Raw genomic sequence first — 19,123 nt, 5'->3', positions numbered from 1 at the left:
TGTGGAGTCTGATTCCCAAAGTTGCATTTACCTTTCTTCTTAAAGAATTGTATTCAAAAAGGCTTTAAGAAGCTATTTAATTTACTCGATTAAGTTTGGACCTCATAACTCCTCAGACCCTCTATATGTATGGGTTACCAGGACGTGGAATTAAAATAAGAGTACCCTAGCACGATAGTAAGTTCATATTTTCAAGCATAAATCGGCCCATACTGCTGCAATTTCACATTCGATTCGTACGAAGTTCATCAATCGTCACTGGTTTATTGGTATAGACCATAGACTTGATGTATCCCCATAGGAAATGGTCTAACGGCGTCAAATCGCACGACCGAGAGGGACAATTGTCGGGGTCATTTCGTGTGATAACACGTTCCTCAAACTCGGTTTACAATAAATCGATTGTGACATTCGCCGTGTGGCTTGTGGCGCCGTCCTGTTGGAACCACATATTGTTCAAGTCCATATCATCCAATACGGGTCAACAATTTTCGATTATCATTGAGCGGTAGCGATTCCTATTCACAGTAACGTACCGGTATTGATCATCATAAGTACGGTCCAATGAGGTCGCCGCCCCATAAACCATAAAGAACGAGAAAAAATATGGCGTGCTTTGCTGTCCCGGTATACTTTTGTATCCTCTCTATTGAAAAACCCGTTACCTTATTATTATCTATAGGTTAATATGTAATTTCTCTAATATCTGAAAGATACTCTGTAAAGGCCTTACTATCTAAAATCCGTTTGCCATAATTTGAATTTGATGAATCCTACTGCTTTGCTGTTAGTATATAGGTGGTATATGAATAACATATTTAATGTACAATAATATCAGAAAGTCGTGCGGATACTTTTACTGATATGGGAGTAGTTTTATAATATTATTTATCTATTGGAACCAAATAGAACTGATGGAGCTCCCAAATATTCACTTTGATTGAGATATTTTGCATTATAATTTCTCAAATTTGGCGGTAGTTTATATATTATAGAAGTTTCCTCCAAACTCGGATGCAATAGTTCCATATTTGATGATTATATAATATTTTGAGTCCCCTATTTAAAAAAAAAAACAAGAGTTTTATCTTAAATGAAAATATGAGTCTCACTCATGGATAGCATCGAAACCCTTGCTATATGTCCTTACTAAAATTTGACTTTTAATTGTGTTCGAAATCATTTTTGAAAAACTCGGACAACTGAAGCTGAATATAAAAGCCTCGTAAAACACGATACTCATATAACGTTTTGATTTTATTATTTCTTCACTAGAAGCTTTGATGTGTCAATTATTAATTTTAGTAACACAGATAAGCCGCTTTGACTAAATCACTGTGATTTAACTGCATCATTAAATGTCCTCAATGAAATTACTGTAATGTCTCTTTAATCTGTCAATAATGTAATCATAATTTTGCAGCGTATTAAAAATACGAGGAAATTAATTAAATGCCGTTTAATGTTGCAAGTAACTCATTTATTGGATTAATTATGGATTTTCTTCAAATACAGATAATGAGAGAGCAGTACAGTAATTGAGGTGGATTTTCATACTAAAGCTAGTGTCAGATTGAGCTCCTCTTTTACTTGGTATACTTATGTATGTATTTGTATAGAGAATATATTATTCGTGACGTCATCAAGATAATTCCATTTCCATTGCCATTGCCATTGAACTCAATCGACCATCGTATATGAAAATACTTTCGGGTTTGATTATAATTAAGAGCAAGTTTTAAAAGTCACTGTTTTCAACAAACAATTTAGAATTTTTAATTTTTCTGTAATTTTTTTTGACTCTCTCCACCTTCTTTTTGCTTGATTTCACAGAAGGCCACTATTACCTAACATATTAGGTATTCTATATTATAGGGTTTCTGGGTTTCGTGGTTTCAAAAAATCGATTTTTTGTTTTTTTGCTTATAAATTTCTACAACATCTGAAAAATATTATCATAAATTTTCAAGTCGATCCGAGTAATAGTTTCGGAGTTACAGCCTTTGGTGGGTGTGCGCTTCAAGTCAAGTATTATTGTTACTCAAAACTTTAAACGCGTTTTTCTTGGAACCGTGTTTGCAAAGTCGGTTGTCAAATTTTCTCGAAAACTACTTAACCGATCTTGATGAAATTTTGCACAGGTGTTCGGGATACAATTTATTTTTTTGAAGAAATGCCTGCCAAAATTCCAATTTTTACTTTTTTTTTATTTTTCCTTCGTTCAAGAACGAGTTTATGGTCTTTCCTAAAACACATATTTTTGTGTTTTTTTTTTTTCATTTAGGATGATCTTGTCAAAAGTTATGCTGACAACGCGGACCTATCTATTTTCCGAGGGGTCACCGGAAATGACGTCAAAATGGGGGAGTTTTGTTTTTTTTTTTTAATTTCAGAAATTATTCTTTAAATATGTATCTATAAGACAGAAAAAAGTTTGGATTAAATAAATAATTTTTTACATAGAAAAAAAATATTGAAAATAGTTAATTTTTTAACCGACAAAACCCATGTAACCCCTTAATGAAACTTTGCGGTAACGGGTCAGGAAACATTTGGAAGCCTCCTGTTTGATAACTGAAATGCAAATGATCTGAATAAGAGGATAGTTAAGAAAGCTTACTACTGACATATTTTTAAATAAGGGTTGCCACTTGTTAGTAATTTTAACTTCCATAAAATTCATAAAATATACATATTATTGCAATATGGGTATCAAACTAAAGAGCATAAAGTTATTTTATATGAAGTTAAAAATATATATGAGTAGGGTTGCCACCTAAAGAAATTTTTTCATACAATATAATTTATGAAATACATGAAATATACTAAAACGGGCATTAAGAAAAGAAGCTGCTAAAATTATTTCTGCCAAAAATATATGAAGGGTTGCCACTTAATAAAATTTATAGTAATTTTTATACCAACTTCCAAATTTTAATAAATAATTTATAATAAAAAGAATTTTTCTTAACTTTGTTATTGTTCTTTATAATTTTTACTATACTATACTGTTATCTATTATATTTAATTTTCTCTATTTCTTCTAATTTGAGCGAACGCGAGCACCCTTTGTTACAATTAAATTAATCCATCAAAGGCTAGTCGGTTTAAAGTACACCACTATCGGCCTAATTTACGACCCATTAAAAATAGTTATAAAGTAAATTAAAGCAGAGATGAAGATAAAAATGTTTAATTGTTAAAATTTAATTGTACACAACAAAAAAAAACATTTTTTTTTTAGTTTTATTATTACAAGTAGGCCTACATAATTCACTGGAATTCAAATATTTTTTGAATATTTTCCGGAATGCCTGAGTCAATAGCCGAGCATAACTATATAGATATACAATGTATATAAATGTTTGTATGTACATATATTTGTGTGCATATTTATGTGCCTGCAGAGCAATGAACTTTTTTATGTGCGCACATTTACGATATGTTTATTTCTATGTATGTGCGTGTGTGCTTACAAATGTGTATTCATTACCATTACATTGCGTTTAATTCCACTACATTGTCTCGCTCCTCCTCTCTCATTTTCTCCGCCCATGAGTTGCATTTGTTCTCCACTGTCAGCTGGTGGTCAAATTTTTTAGTTGTACACAATGGAGACATAAATATGCAATTAACATAGCGAAGAATTATGGTATGTCTATAATGAGTGTGTACGAGTGTCGATCTAATATATTTACACATACATATGTGAACATTTATTTATACTAGTGGCTAGTGGTGGCTCGAGAGCATATGTCGGTGCAACTTTTTTTGTGCTTTATACGGGATTTGTTTGTGGAACCCCTCTTGGATTTGTAGAAGCATAAAAATGTGTGTTTGTATGTTTTTTTAGAACTACAAGTTATAAATAAAATTTGAGTTTATTTAAATAATGTGATAATATGTACGGGCGTTAGGGTGGTACTTAAGGGGTTAGGGGTAGTCAGAGACACGAAAAATTAGAATTTTCAGTATTTTTTTGCTACTAAATCATGTTATTTTACAAAAGTAATAATATGGCATTTTTATACAATGTTTTGACTTGAAGTCACGAAAATTTAAAAAAAAAATTATAATTTCCAAAGTTATAGCTGCTTATGTTGACCCAGCTCAAAGAAATGTTCTTGCTGTGAGAATCATAAGACCTTCGAGATGCATTTAAAATCAATCGGATGAGAAAAGTTATTTTTATAAATAGATAATCCAGGGCTTGATCGAAGCTTTTTTGTTTTTTCAAACATTAACAAAATGGCGGCCTTCCGAAAATTTTTTCTAGATTTTCGGGATATAAAAACCGTTACTTGGTTTTAAAAAATCGAAATTTTTGAAAAATTAAAAAAAGCTTTGATCAGGCCCAGGAAAGCTGTATAAATTTCATTAAAATCTACTGAGCGATTTTCGAGTTACAGTTATCACCACTTCAAAACCGTAGTTTTGCGAACGCACTTTCACACTAGCGTTTTGGAGTGCCCGAGCGTTCCTTGATATTTGTCGAATAACTCGAAAGCAATTATCGGATCAACTTCAAATTCATCAAAAATATAGATAATAATATCTATAAAAAACTGCATAAATCTAAAGTGCTTAGGGCAGTCTAGAACCCTTAAAAAGGCCTAATTTCGATAATTTGTTCTTGAAACTTCGGCATTACAGAGGAGAAAAAAATATTTTTTCCCGTTTTAAATCACTTTAATGAAGTATTTTGGATTCTACAGTGTACTTTAAGCCAAAAAAGGATTTTGCTTCGAAATTATATTTTTTTCTAAATCTAGACAGACCTAACCTCTTTTTGCTTTTTTTTTATACTCTCGCAACAAAGTTGCTACGAGAGTATTATAGTTTTGTCCACATAACGGTTGTAAGTCCTAAAACTAAACGAGTTACATATAGGGTTATATATATCAAAATGATCAGGGTGAAGAGTGGAGTTCAAATCCGAATGTCTGTCTGTCCGTCCGTCCGTCCGTGCAAGCTGTAACTTGAGTAAAAATTGAGATATCTTGATGAAACTTGGAAGACGTATTTCTTGGCACCATAAGACGGTTAAGTTCGAAAATGGGCGTAATCGGACCACTGCCACGCCCACAAAATGGCGATAACCAAAAACACATAAAGAGCTATAACTAAGCTATAAATAAAGCTATGGAAGTAAAATTTGGTATAAAGGATCGCACTGTGAAGGGGCACATGTGGATGTAATTTTTTTGGGGAAGTGGCCGTGGCCCCGTCGCCTACTAAGTTTTTTGTACATATCTCGCAAACTATTAAAGCTATATCAAGGAAACTTTCTACACTGATTTCTTTTAGGTACTACCTTATACAGTCCAAAATTGGAGGAAATCGGATAATAACCACGCCCACCTCCCATACAAAGGTTATTTTGAAAACTACTGAAAGTGGGTTAACTCACTAACGAAAAACGCCAGAAACACTAAATTTCACATAAGAAATGGCATATGGAAGATGCACTCAGATTTTTTTACAAAATGGAAAATGGGCGTGGCATCGCCCACTTATGGGTCAAAAACCATATCTCAGGAACTACTCGACCGATTTCAATGAAACTTGGTTTGTAATAGTTTCCTTACATCCTAATGATATGTTGTGAAAATAGGCCAAATCGCTTCACAACCACACCTACTTCCTATATACCAGAACTTTGAAGACGATCTGAATCGTTTACTTTGCAATATGTAAAGTAAGCACTAGTGAAGATATCGGTACAGAACTTTGCACAAATACTATGTTAATAGTGTGGCAGCGCCATTCTAAAAATCGCCGAAATCGGACCATAGGTTTTCAAGGCCCCATATATCGAACATGAGGACCTCGGTGCTTCTAACCTAATATTAGGGTTTCCAACTTTCAATGGACTTTATACAATATATATGACGAATATGTGGGTCAAATTGTGTATTATATAATATAAATAAAGTTAAATAGATAAATTGCGAGAGTATAAAATGTTCGGTTACACCCGAACTTAGCCCTTCCTTACTTGTTTTGTTCTAAATTTACACAGACCTAACCTCTTAAGTCCAATAACACTTGTTCCAAATACTATATATTATCGATTATAACTTTTCGGTTTCGGACTTTAAGTGAAAAACAAATGAATTAGGTATTTATATAGTTATAAATTAATTTCAACTTTGACTCCCATAGATCCACTTTAATTCACTCCAGTAGTGATCTATGTTCATATCCCGATAATATTCTCGATAAACTGTAGACTCAATTAAGATGTGAGTTTGAAAATATAAATTATGATAATAAGAACCACCCTAATTTGCATATACAACGCACATTGGTGTCTCCTCTTCAACGTGCCCTGTCAACACTCATGCAATAAACCCGCATTTCATGAATTCTCCGCTTTGTATGCATTCTTTAGTCCCTTCAAAATTATTATTTATTTTATTTCTTTCTTTTTATTTGTCGTTTGCATATGAATTATTAATTTGTATAGAGTACCGCATGTGTAGGCTGGCTTTGCATGAATGAGGAGGTATTTACATACCATACATATATTAATTTTTTGTGCCCAAACTTGCCGGTTAGTTGGATTCATTTATGTTTGTGCACTCAACACCCGCCACTTCATGTAATTATATACATACACACTTATATATATATATGAATCCAAACCCATCTGCATACCAGCTCCCCACTGTTAAATCTAATACATCACCATCGAGACTACCTTTACTAAAAATGCTCAGCAATTCAATGGCGTCAGGTTTGTTTATATAATTAGTTGTATATTTAAGTTGTGTTTACACAATGTTTGTTGTTTGTTGTTGGTTTTGTGTTGTTGTTGTTTTTGTTGTAGCGTTAACTGTGGTTTGCACGTGGTTCTTTAATTGCTTTGTTGACCATTGCCTTTTGATGTGCAGTTAGTATGTGCCGCACACGAGCAGGTACTTAGTTGATCCTTAGGTGGAAAGTTCAAAAGTCTTAAAACACTGAGAAAAATAGTTGTACGCTAACTGGTGGAACATTATTTTTTAAAAATTCGTTATATTTATTTTTATAATTTTTCAGATTTTTTTTATTAAAGAATTCTTTAATGAGTACTATTTTAGGAGTGCTCAAGTCATTGAATATTCTGAAACATGTGTTTCTAAAAACTGAATTTTTTCTGGCGGAGATTTTGTCTATAAAAATACGAGATGATTTGATGCCCCACAAAGAATGTACCTTAGAGGAACTCAAGCTTCTGTGACTTTTCACATGATTACTTAAAGAAAGCCCAGTTTCACTATCTATGGCATCAAGTTACTTCATGATAAGACTACTGTGGGTGATAGGCTACAGCAGAGTCGCAGGTAAATTATACTGACGATGAACTTGCTAGGAAAGGCACCTCAGCCTCACTATCAATAGGAGTTGTAATGTCTTCTTGTGTTTTATTTATAGATGGCTCGAGGAAACTTGTAAGAAGTCTAGAAAGCTCATCGCTCTCAGCAATGTTAGCCTTTTAGGAGGGAGTGAGAATTAGTGCTGGTTGGAAGAAGATGAATCATCATACACTTTCCTCTTGACAGATCCACCTTCGCGATATCTAGTGTAAAAGATCTTGGATCTTTCGATATCAAGTATATAACATCTTGGATCTCACATCTTCGAACTTCCAAGTGAAGTAGCGGCTATAGGAATAGCGCCTCTTAGCAAATATCTCCCTTCCGCTTCCGCTTCTTTGCTCTTTCTTCAATGTTTTATAAAAAGTGTTACAGTTTCGTCGTTTCGTTCGGTAATCTGTTTCCATCTAGACGGCAACTTCATAATCATACCCTCGTTGAAACCCCCTGCTTATTTGTGAAGAACTCGGACAGACACTTTACACAAGCCTCGTTTGAGTTCAACTTTACACCACCAAGGGCGTTCGCCATAGACAGTAACAGGTGGTAATCACTTGGTGCTATGTCCGGTCTATATGGTGGATGTGATAAAACCTCCCATCCGAGCTCCCGTAGCTTCTGACGAGTCATCAACGAAGTGTGTGGTCTGGCGTTGTCCTGGTGGAACACTACACCCTTCCTGTTGGCCAATTCGGGACGCTTCTGGTCGATCGCCTGCTTCAAGCAGTCCAGTTGTTCACAGTAGATGGTAGAATTAAGCGTCTGGTTATATGGGAGCAGCTCATAGTGGATGATTCATTTCCAATCCCACCAAACACACAGCAAAACCTTACTGGCTGTCAATCCCGGCTTGGCCACTATTTGGGACGATTCACCGGGCTTCGACTACGACCGTTTTCGCTTGATATTGTCGTATGTGATCCATTTTTCGTCGCCAGTCACCATCCGTTTCAAAAATGGGCCGAGTTCTTTCCGATTCAGCAGCATATCGCAAGCAGGCGAAAGAGATTTTTATTTGCCAACCTAATATTTAAATGGAGTTGCCACTGTGTTAAAAAAATCCACGAATATAAAATATTTAAGGTTTTCTGTCTTCCTTTAGAGTAGCAATGCCCGCTGTTTTTCACTACTAACCTTTGAGCGAGCTTTATCAAAAATATTATCCCCAGTCCATAAATTGCAGTCTTTCATTACCATCATTTACATAACTCATGCATGGAACTGCGGGTGCTGCAAGCTCTACGCTGTGTCCATAATCTGTTTTTCCAATGCTTTACTTCACCACTTACCACCTTTTCCACATTTTCGCCAGCAATTCCTCGTCGTACAGCGTTACCAGGTGTTGTGTCGACTCGTCGTTATTTATGCCACATCGTTTGTACGTGTCAAACGTTCAAACCAGAACGAAAACTGTTTGTGGCTAAGCGCAAAGTAACGGGCGTTTGGTGTATGATGAGGAATGAATGGCAGACCATTTTGGTGATGGTGCGATTGCCCGATGGCATGGCCCAATCAAGCGCGTCCATACTTGTTTTGGGTCATTCGTTGGGTTTAAGTGCTACTCAGCGCTCTTTTATGTTTCATTTTACACACTCATACACACTCGTTTTTACAGTTCTTGTTTCCTTATTTTATTCTGCCACACTACGGTATTTTCCTTTTTTCTTTTTTTTTCTTTTTTCGCAGAATTTTTGTTTTTCAATTTACTCTTTCGCCTTTGCCACGCTCAATTTTTATACTTTTGTGCATTTTTACAAGCGCTCTCCTTTACCCTTTGTGTAGTGAGGGCTACAATCAATTTATTACAGTTAACTGTATTTTTTTTTTGTTCTTTCTTTGACTCCTTTAACAATTTTCCTGCTACTCAAAGCGGAAGCAGTAAAAGCGTGAAAGCTTTGACCAAATAGCTGAGTTCATGTGACATAGCGACGGTATTGTTATTGTTGTTGTTTTGTTGTGGCGTTCTGGTGTTTGGGCTGAGTATTGATGGTTGGAGGACTGTCGGTGGGACTCTGCGACTGTTGCGGTGGTGCATTGTGTCATACGAGAATGTATTGTGTGCGTTAAGTCCTGCCTGCAAAAGCCCTTCCCCTTTTCGGGTGTTGTAGTTGAGGTTAATGCAGGACAATTTATGACTATGGCGGCTGTTGCCAAAGATATGACCTGCCAATGACCAACAAATAGTTTGTTGTTGTAGATGGTTTTTTTGTTGTTGTGTATTGTATATAGCAGAACTTTTGCCTAATTGAAATTAATTGTTGGATTGCGAAAAGTCATCATTTATAAATGGAATTTCGTTTATTTCGAGAGTCACAAATTGTCTTCCTCTTTGGGTGCGAAAAAAAAATTGCTGCTATGTGGCGCCTCAGGTAATAGTGTGGCATTGTGGGTTAATGGCGGCGTGATTTGTTGCCTTTGATTTAATATTCAAGAAGGTGTTGTATAGAGTTTGTAGGTAAAAAATTTTTTTGTTGGTTCGAAATTCTTCTCGAAATCTGTTAGTATTGCCACTTGTTTACGATCTTTCCGCTTGCTTATTGTTTCTTTCCTTATTTCCCTATTATTAAAATAAATATGGATGGAATTAATAAATAATTTTCAGAGAAAGATAAAACGAAACGAAACAAATGGAATCGCAACAAATGGAATCGCAATCCAACGAAGAATCAGTGTTCTCAAACAATGTTTCTTGCATCTGATAGTTAACGGTCTATAAAAGGTGATCCACTTCCAGGTTCCCTACTTTTTTAAGAAAAAAAAACACAAAAAATTCAAATTTAATGGAGCATATTTATTATCATTCGAAAGAACATACTTTGGCATTTATTTTTTAAGGATTATCTCTTTCAAATGTTGGTCGCTGCTACGTCTCAAATGATCCATCCGTTGAGTCCAATTTTCGATGACTCGAGCATTTCGATTAGTAACAGGCGAAAGACTCGCGTGATATTTTGCTCCGAGGCCTGAATCAAAGCGGGATTGTCCGCATAGACTATCGACTTTACATTTCCCCCACAGGAAAAAGTCGAAGGTGTGATATCACAGGATCTTGGTGTCCAATAGACCGGACCAAGACCAAAAATATCTGTTCACTGAAGTATTTTCTCAATAAATCCATTGATTGATGCGATGTGTGGAAAGTGGCACCGTCTTGTTGAAACCAAATGTCGCCGAGATCTCGAGCTTCAATTTCAGATTTTTTTTTTAAGAAATATAGACCGATGATTCCACCGTCCCACAAACCACTGTAAAACTTTGTTTTTCTGGATGAAATGACAGCTCTTGAATCTCTTCAGATTGCTCTTCGTCTCAAATGCGGCAAGTTTCCTTGTTTACATACCCATTGATCCAGAAATGGGCCTCTTCGTGGAACAGAATTTAGCCGAAAACGCGAAACACATTATTTACAGAAGATATTGTCTTATCTGTTTGAATACTATAAATTCTTCAAACTTAAAGTCTATCGAGTTCTCGAGCAACTCTGAGCTGAGAATTCACAAAAGTACTTCTGTCGTTCACTATGAAATGGGTACGCCCTTTAAAATCATCGAATGAAGAAAACTATTCCCGTCCAAACTCAATTGTATTGCGAGTTGGATAGTACCTTCAAGTAGTTGTTGCATAAAGCATTCTCAAAATAGTTCTAGAGATTGTTGCTGAGATGACCGTTCTTGATCGGCTATTAATTCCGATAAGTTTCGGTTACGCAAGTCTGACTATCATGGGAACTCTCTCTATTTCTATGCAGAATTATCGATAATCTATCGGTAATTTGTGAAGGCTAAGGTCTTTAGTTTACAAGATGTCCGAAGATGTCAATCCTTTACCTCTCGGTTGGGATCTATGGTTATGAGATCGATAAGACCTGGAACAGGAAGCTCGCATTTAATGGAGGATAATGAGTATGATCGCAAATGAGGATTCAGCATACCAGGTGCGATGCTATTAAGCTGAAGAATGGGTGGAACATAGAATGATCCCAGAGACTAAATAGTCTCAATATCTTGGTGCTAAATATCAGGGAATATTATCTCAGCATTGATAACACATTTAGTAGATCGTTCCTTCCTTCCATACATGCCAAAGGTATGCAAAATTATTGTCAGCTGCCTGCAAATGATATGCGAAAATCAACAACCGTGACCAACGTATTCTCGAGCCAAGTGCTGGTGTCGCGACACAGCAGTCTTTTTTCCGCTTGTTAGAGACCAATATTGAAGTAGCTTTTGAACATGTGGCAAGCAGTAAAAGCGCAGCTGCTCATTGCCCGCTGCAGCAAGCAAGCGTGAGCATTAAGTCAAACATAAAATGCGTCGCGCTGCGAAGTCACCGTTGCAGCTTTATGGCGCTGCACAAATAAAACGCTGCAATTAATTTCTTTTACTCCACATAAATAAACGCGCATAAGGCACAGCGAAGTTTAACAGGCGAGTAAGTGTGTGCGAATGTGCCATTTCGGCAGGCTGCCATGAACTGGGTAAGCCAGCCGCCACCACGTGAAATTTTCATTTGACCATTACCCATTTTTAGTGGTATTGCTATTTTTGCAGTCAAATTTTGTGTCAGCCTGTCTAACAAGCGGTGTGCCCAACCACAAAACTTATACCTTTGTCGATGCAGACGTATATTTTTCACAGAGTGATCCTGCAGGAAAAAGTTGAGGTGTGAAAAAGTTTGAAGTCTATTGGTCACTCTGTAACTGAGAGACTTCTCTTTTGTTGGATAAATATCTAGTTAACTGTGACTTAGAGAAAGCATAATGAATGATAGATCCAGAATATCTTCTAATGGACATATGATAGAATTTACATGGTTTTAGACCGAGTGGCTTTTAAGACCATCTAATCACGTTCATTATTTCATTCCTCAAATTTTTATTTATTTATATAACATATTATAGCTTAGTGGAAAGACCAGTATATGAAGAACTTTCATTCGAGTTTTTGAAAGAAAGGTTTCAAAGCTATTAAAACATTAGTCGAAAATGAAAACAACAGTTGGAACTCTCTCGTTTTTATGTTATTGTAGAGAATGTAGACGTTCTTGGCCTCTTCCATTGAGCTTCGCGTGATGATCTCTGAAACATGGATGGATGATCTTGATGTATTTGGGGGGCTGGGTTTGGGAAAATGAAGATAAATATACCTTAAGAGATGGGGAATATTTGAGATTATGTAAAGAAGCAATTATTTCGGATCGGTATTAACACCCGAAGTATGAAATAGAATGTAAGGAAATGATCGTTTCGGAATTCCTTAGTAAGAAATCAAGTTATAATTGTTGATTACAAAGCTTTAGTAGATTTTTCGAAGAACTGTCTAGGAGGGAAATTTAGTATCTTAGCTCAAATATAGTTTCTTGGATAGAAATAATCCGTAGGCGATGGAGAATATTTCATTTCTTTTCATTTTTCATTTCTGTGAAGAAACAAATCTCTCATTTGATTTTCCGAATTGGTATTAGCAACCGAATTGTGAAATATAATGAAAGAGGTGCTTTTGAGATGATCGTTTCAGAAAACCGAAGTTTCCTTAGTGAGAAATCAAGGTTCAAAGATATAGTCGCTGGAGAAAGAGCTTAAAAAGGTTTTTCGTAGAATTGCTTCGCGGAAAAATCAGTTTTTAGAGTAATAGACCCTATGAGATCACAAATATACATAAATCACTATATATTCCTAAGGTGACTTTCTTATGCTTCTCAGTTTTCAGTGGTTCTCAGTTGGGTTAGACTCGGTCACCTATAAAATTGGCCTTCCAGCTGTGTTAATACACTGATTTTATCGAAGATTCCAGGTTTGAGGACTTCTTATGTAAATGAAGACAGAGTCTTAAAGAAGTTGAGAAATTAATATAGGGTATTCGTAGTCTTCCAAACTAACCATGACCTCGATGACGTTTAATTTTCCAAAAGTTAAGAAACAAAATGTAAAATCGTCTCGAATTTCCTACTGGGCCCTCCTCATGATCACTTTGCGTGTATGACTCACATGAGAATTGCATGCTGTTGAGTGCCACAACAAAAGTGTAGCAAAATGAGAAACACAACAACAAACAATGAAATATAAACAAATAATGCACAGAGCATGAAAAGCAGTTGGTGCAAGTCGTGAAGGGAGTGGGGGAGCGTGGCAGCGAGTGTGAGTAACGAAAAGCGCGCAATTTTTACGCTTTGTGAGCTAAGCACTCGCTGGTGACTAGTGCTCGTTTTGTTGTTGTTTTTATACTCTCGCAACCTGTTGCATAGAGTATAATAGTTTTGTTCACATAACGGTTGTTTGTGTCACCAAGAAATATAAGAGTTAGATATGGGGTTATATATACATAAATGATCAGGATGACAAGTGGATTTGAAATCCGGATGTCTGTCCGTCCGTCTGTCGTCTGTCCGTGCAAGCGATAACTTGAGTAAAAATTAAGATATTTTAATGAAACTTGGAACACATGTTCCTTGGCACCCTGAGGAGATTGCTTTCGAAAATGAGCAAAATCGGTCCACTGACACGCCCACAAAATGGCGGATACCGAAAACATATACAGTGTCATAACTAAGCCATAAATAAAGTCCCATAGGGTCCCATTAGGGAGGGGCACATTTGGATGTAATCTTTTTGGAAAAGTGGGCGTAACCCCATCTCCAAATAGGTTTTTTGTATATAACTCGCAAACCAATAAAGCTATATAAACCAAACTTTCTGCAGTCGTTTATTTTAGCCGTTTCCTTATACAGTCCAAAAATGAAAGAAATCGGATAATAACCACGCCCACCTCCCATACAAAGGTTAGGTTGAAAATTACTAAAAGTGCGTTAACTCACTAACGAAAAATGTCAGAAACACCCAATTTTACATAAGAAATGGCAGAAAGAAGCTGCTCTGAGATTTTTTTACAAAATGGAAAATGGGCGTGGCGTCGTCCACTTATGGGTCAAAAACCATATCTCAAGAACTATTCGACTGATGTCAATGAAATTCGGTATATAACACTTTCTTGGCACCCTGATGACACGGGTGGAATATGGGCGAAATCGGTTCACAACTACGTCTACTTCCCATATAACTCAATTTTGAATTCTTTTGATTCGTTCACTTTATAATACATATATACATTAGGAACAAATGAAGATATTACACAAGTACTGTATTTGAGCTGTGACATCACTTGTAGAAAAATTGTCGAAAAATCGAACCATGATTTTTCAAGGCCCCTGATATCGAACATGAAGAACTCAGTGCCTAAGGTTAATTTTTCACCGAAAATATAGGTAAATCCCTCAGATATTTTAATGCAATTCATTCCCTCTGAATTTTTTTCATATAACAGTTTCTCTCTGTACCTGAAATGGTAAAAATCGGGTCATAACTTCCCCCAGATCCCATATACCTAATTATAACTAATATTAAATTAAGTGAGCGTATAGTCTTCGTTGCATTGTATCTTGGTGGTGAAAACGAGTGAAATCGGCTTAGGAATTACCTCAGTCCCCATATACTATTTATGAGGATTTTCGTTATTCTATTGAACTTAATACCGAATATATGGGTCGAATTGTGTTGTCTTTATAAAATTACATCAATAAATTGCGAGAGTATAAAATGTTCGGTTACACCCGAACTTAGCCCTTCCTTACTTGTTGTTTTTGTTGTCGTTAGACGGTTTAACGTCGCTTTTGTGCGGTGCACTATCTCTGTAGGCCACCTGGAACGCGCGCTGCAACATTTATTTGGCCGCTTCGTTGCACGCAAATTGCGAGCGAGCGCGTACGAGTGCGAATGGGGACTCATTGGACTCGATTGTGTGACACATTGTTGGGCATTTGTATTTCCGGTTGTTGTAGTGTTGTCAGCAGTTGTTGTTGTTGCTAATGTCGTTACAGTGGCACACGTGTGCGCCGAAAGCAACTTGCCACATTCGGTGGCAACTGTGGTGAGTAATGTTGCATGCGCTTTAAAGTGCCTGAGAAACTCTGGCATGAAAATCAACTGTTGACCTTATTCGGGCATTTTGCGCCGCTGCTCTTCCGGCCTCAAATAAGTGACTGTGACGCAAATGGCCTCAATTATGTGGCGGTGTTTTTGCATTTTTATAATTGAAGTTTCGACACTTATTTGTTTGGCTTTCTTTAGTGAAATTACTGTTTAGAGAAATTAATAAATATATCTTTTTATATGTATGTTCATATATATATTTGTATATATCTATGGCTCACACGCTGCGCAAATCGATAGTTTCTCACTTGGCCATAAATTTGCGCTCCGTATTGTAAATTGTGCTGTCAACAATAAATTCATGTTGCACTTGAAGCTAGCAACGCGCTGCAACACTTCTCCTACCCTCTTCCATCACTCCTTACTTTATGTTTGCCCCGCCATCACATTTGTTTTGTTTCTTTCTTTATATTGATTTATTTATGCGTTATTTACATTTGTTGCCTTTTACAAGTTGACGCCTCGCAGCCAAAGAATTGGCGCTGCGTGTCGAGAAGATTTATGTCTGTGTGCGCTACACAACACTCCAACTCTCACAACAATAACAAAAATGTGCGAATTATTTTTTCCGTTTTTGCTTAAATGTGTATTTAGATTAAATAAATAGTGGCGGAGGCGCTAACAAACCGTGTACAAGTGAATAAAACCGAAAACGGTTCCAATATATGGGCGGCACCGCAACTTGTTAGTACATCCTTCTATAGTATATGTGTAAATGCTAACATTTGTATTGAAGGGCGTATTAGCCTTCGTTGTATTTGGCAGGATTTGGAGTGATTCTAATGTCTTGAGAATGTGAGCTCTTTATATTGTACATTATATAATATATCTAAATAACGGGTGATCTAAGTAGAGGTACTTTTCTCAAAAGCCTGTTTTTGACAGATCTCACGTGAGTAGTGTCTTGCACGTGAGTAGTGACTGCTTGAGTCATGTTATTTTTAGATTTATTGAGAAAACACTTCGATGAGCACATAATTTCTCGTTTTGGTCCGGTCAATTGGCCACCAAGATCGTCGGATACCACACACCTTTAGACTTTTTCCTGTGGGGATATGTAAAGTCTAAAGTCTATGGGGAAAATACCGCTTCGATGCAGACCTCGGAGCAAGACACCACGCGTGTCATTCGCCAGATACCAGTCGAAATGCTCGACAGCACGAAAAGGAACTGCCTCTATGCCGCGATGTCTGCATTTGGTAACCCTGCAAAACTAATGCAGCTGTATAAGCTGATGTTGAGCAACACCAAAAACTCCGTCAGGATCGGGAAGGACCTCTCCAAGCCGTTCGATACCAAACGAGGTTTCAGACAAGGTTCGCTGTCGTGTGATTTCTTTAACCTGATGCTGGAGAAAATAATATGAGCTGCAGAGCTAAACAGCGAAGGTACAATTTTCTATAAGAGTGTACAGCTGCTGGCGTACGACGACGATATTAATATCATCGGAAACAACACACGCGTCGTTAGATCTGCTTTTTCAGACTGGATAGGGAAGCGAAGCGAATGGGTATGGTGGTGAACGAGGACAAGACGAAATATCTCCTGTCCTCAAACAAACAGTCATGCGCTGGCTCCCACGTCACTGTTGACAGTCATAACTTTGAAGTTGTAGATAATTTCGTCTACCTGGGAACCAGCATTAACAACACCAACAATGTTAAACTCGAAATCCAATGCAGAATCACTCTTGACAACAGGTGCTACTTTGGACTGAGTAGGCATTTGTGTACGAACCAAAATGAAACTCTACAAGTCGCTCATTATTCCCTTTCTGATGTATGGTGCAGAAGCGTGGACGATGTTAACATCCAATGTGTTGACTCTAGTAGGTTTTCGAGAGAATTAAGAGGTTTTGTGCGAGATTTATGGTCCCTTAAACATTGGCACCGGTGAATACCGCAGACGATGGAACGATGGGTTGTACGATTTATACGACGACATTGACATAGTTCTGCGAATAAAAAGACAGCGGTTACCCTGACTAGGTCAGGTTGTTCGAATGGACGAGGTCATGGTGTTCGATGTAGTGCCCGCTGGAGAAAGCCGTGGAAGGGGACGAACTTCACTCCGTTGGAAAGACCAAGTGGAAAGTGTCCTGGCAGCACTTGGAATTTCCAAATGTCGCCAAATTACAAAACGGAGAGATGAATGGCGCTCTCTGGTGGACTCGGCTAATGTATATATAGTATATAGTCTTTGATCGCATAAGCCTTTGTTATAATTCATACTTGATGTGTTCCTTTACCTCGCACAAATCCATATCGAAAAGGGAGAATCGCTGATGGAACTCCATAATGCTTCCAAATATTATAGACTCATTAGATCTCAATTTATACTTTACTTTGTTTATAAATTCATCTTTATGTGAATACTAAGTTATCACTTAACTCCTTTTGTTGTCTCCAAGAGTCATTAACGTTTAATGTATTTACAAACATTTTCATAGTGCAATCAATGGTCTGCTGAGAGCTTTAAAAGTGAGTAAGAGCAGGGGACTGCGACATACAAAGAAGATTATTCATGTCCATTCTTCCATTAAGAAGAAATACACAGGAATACAAATCGTGTACAAAAGTTTACGTCTACGTATATACCCTGTAGGAAATTCAGTATTGTTCTTAAATTTGCTCCCTGGTTGTTTCTAAATATTTTAAATTAAATACAAACTATACTACAACTATCATGAATCTAACAGACTTGCAGACTTTATCTAGGCTCAACTTTTCTCCTGCCTTTTAATTGATACTTTATTTCACTTGCATCCAGTGCAATCATTTCCTACAGGGTATTATCACATGCATATATTCCCAGTGTGTACATTAATAATGCACATATGCACTCACCTATCTCCTTGTCTACATGTTCTCCGGAGCTTTCAATGCATGTCTGCAATGCAGCAGAATGTGTTGCAACAAGCGTGGAATATTAAAAAGGCAGCTGCTGCATCATATGCCGCACAGAGGCGACCTATTCAGCTAACCGTACAATATATACATACACACACGCGCATACAGGCCTGACGCACTCTTGGAGTTCTTAATTCAACGTTGTGGCTACTTATCGCCATTAAATTCATTGAGGGGGACACCACATGGCCCAGGCTAAAGCTACGTACCCAAGCCGCCAGACTGGCCGCAGCGTTTAAGCAACACGGCTTAGCTGTGCCTTCAAGAGTTTATTGCGCAATGATCGATCTCAGTGCGACGGCACAAAGCCTCTACTATGTGCATTGGACACTTTGTGTGGCACCAACAATACCCTCGACCACCACCTCGTCTTGCCTCGACCGGCAGCTCCATAAAGCTGCTGCGTCCATTAGCGCTGATGGCATTGGTAGTTGTTTAATGCTTACTTCGCTTACTTCGGCATACTCGTATGGTGCGACTTTTGCGCTTTGGTTGTGGGGAGCCCGTTTCTTCTTAAGCCATCGAAACTCAATTTACACACTTTCATTTGTCTCAGTTTGTTCGCCATTTGGTATTTAATGTCATGTGAAATATTTCACATTAATCGAGGGGGAGCATGGGGATATATACTTTTGTATATCTAAGCATGTATAAAATTGTACACACTCAAGAAGAATAATACTTTGCGCTCAAAATACGGCTTAAAAGACTTGATCTTGACGTACATCTATGAGAGCACAAAGTAATGTGTCGAGAATGATGCTATTCTCTGGAGAACTGGTTTATGGTTAGTGGTTATATAGAGATTTAGTGCTTCAATACAAATGACATGGTTATCCGTAGTTAATTCCATTGTTATTGATGGCTGC

The 19,123-nt window shown here is 37.1% G+C and overlaps 1 protein-coding gene across 3 annotated transcripts in view; it reads left to right on the top strand.

Moving 5' to 3' along the window:
• Positions 1-19,123, top strand: part of LOC105211010 (capon-like protein) — a 301,508-nt gene that overhangs the window by 55,705 nt on the left and 226,680 nt on the right. The gene's annotated exons all lie outside the window — the stretch shown is intronic.

The sequence above is a fragment of the Zeugodacus cucurbitae genome, chromosome 4, assembly GCF_028554725.1.
Source record: "Zeugodacus cucurbitae isolate PBARC_wt_2022May chromosome 4, idZeuCucr1.2, whole genome shotgun sequence".
In the NCBI taxonomy this organism is placed as follows: Eukaryota; Metazoa; Arthropoda; class Insecta; order Diptera; family Tephritidae; genus Zeugodacus; species Zeugodacus cucurbitae.
This window is presented reverse-complemented; position numbering and strand designations above follow the sequence as displayed.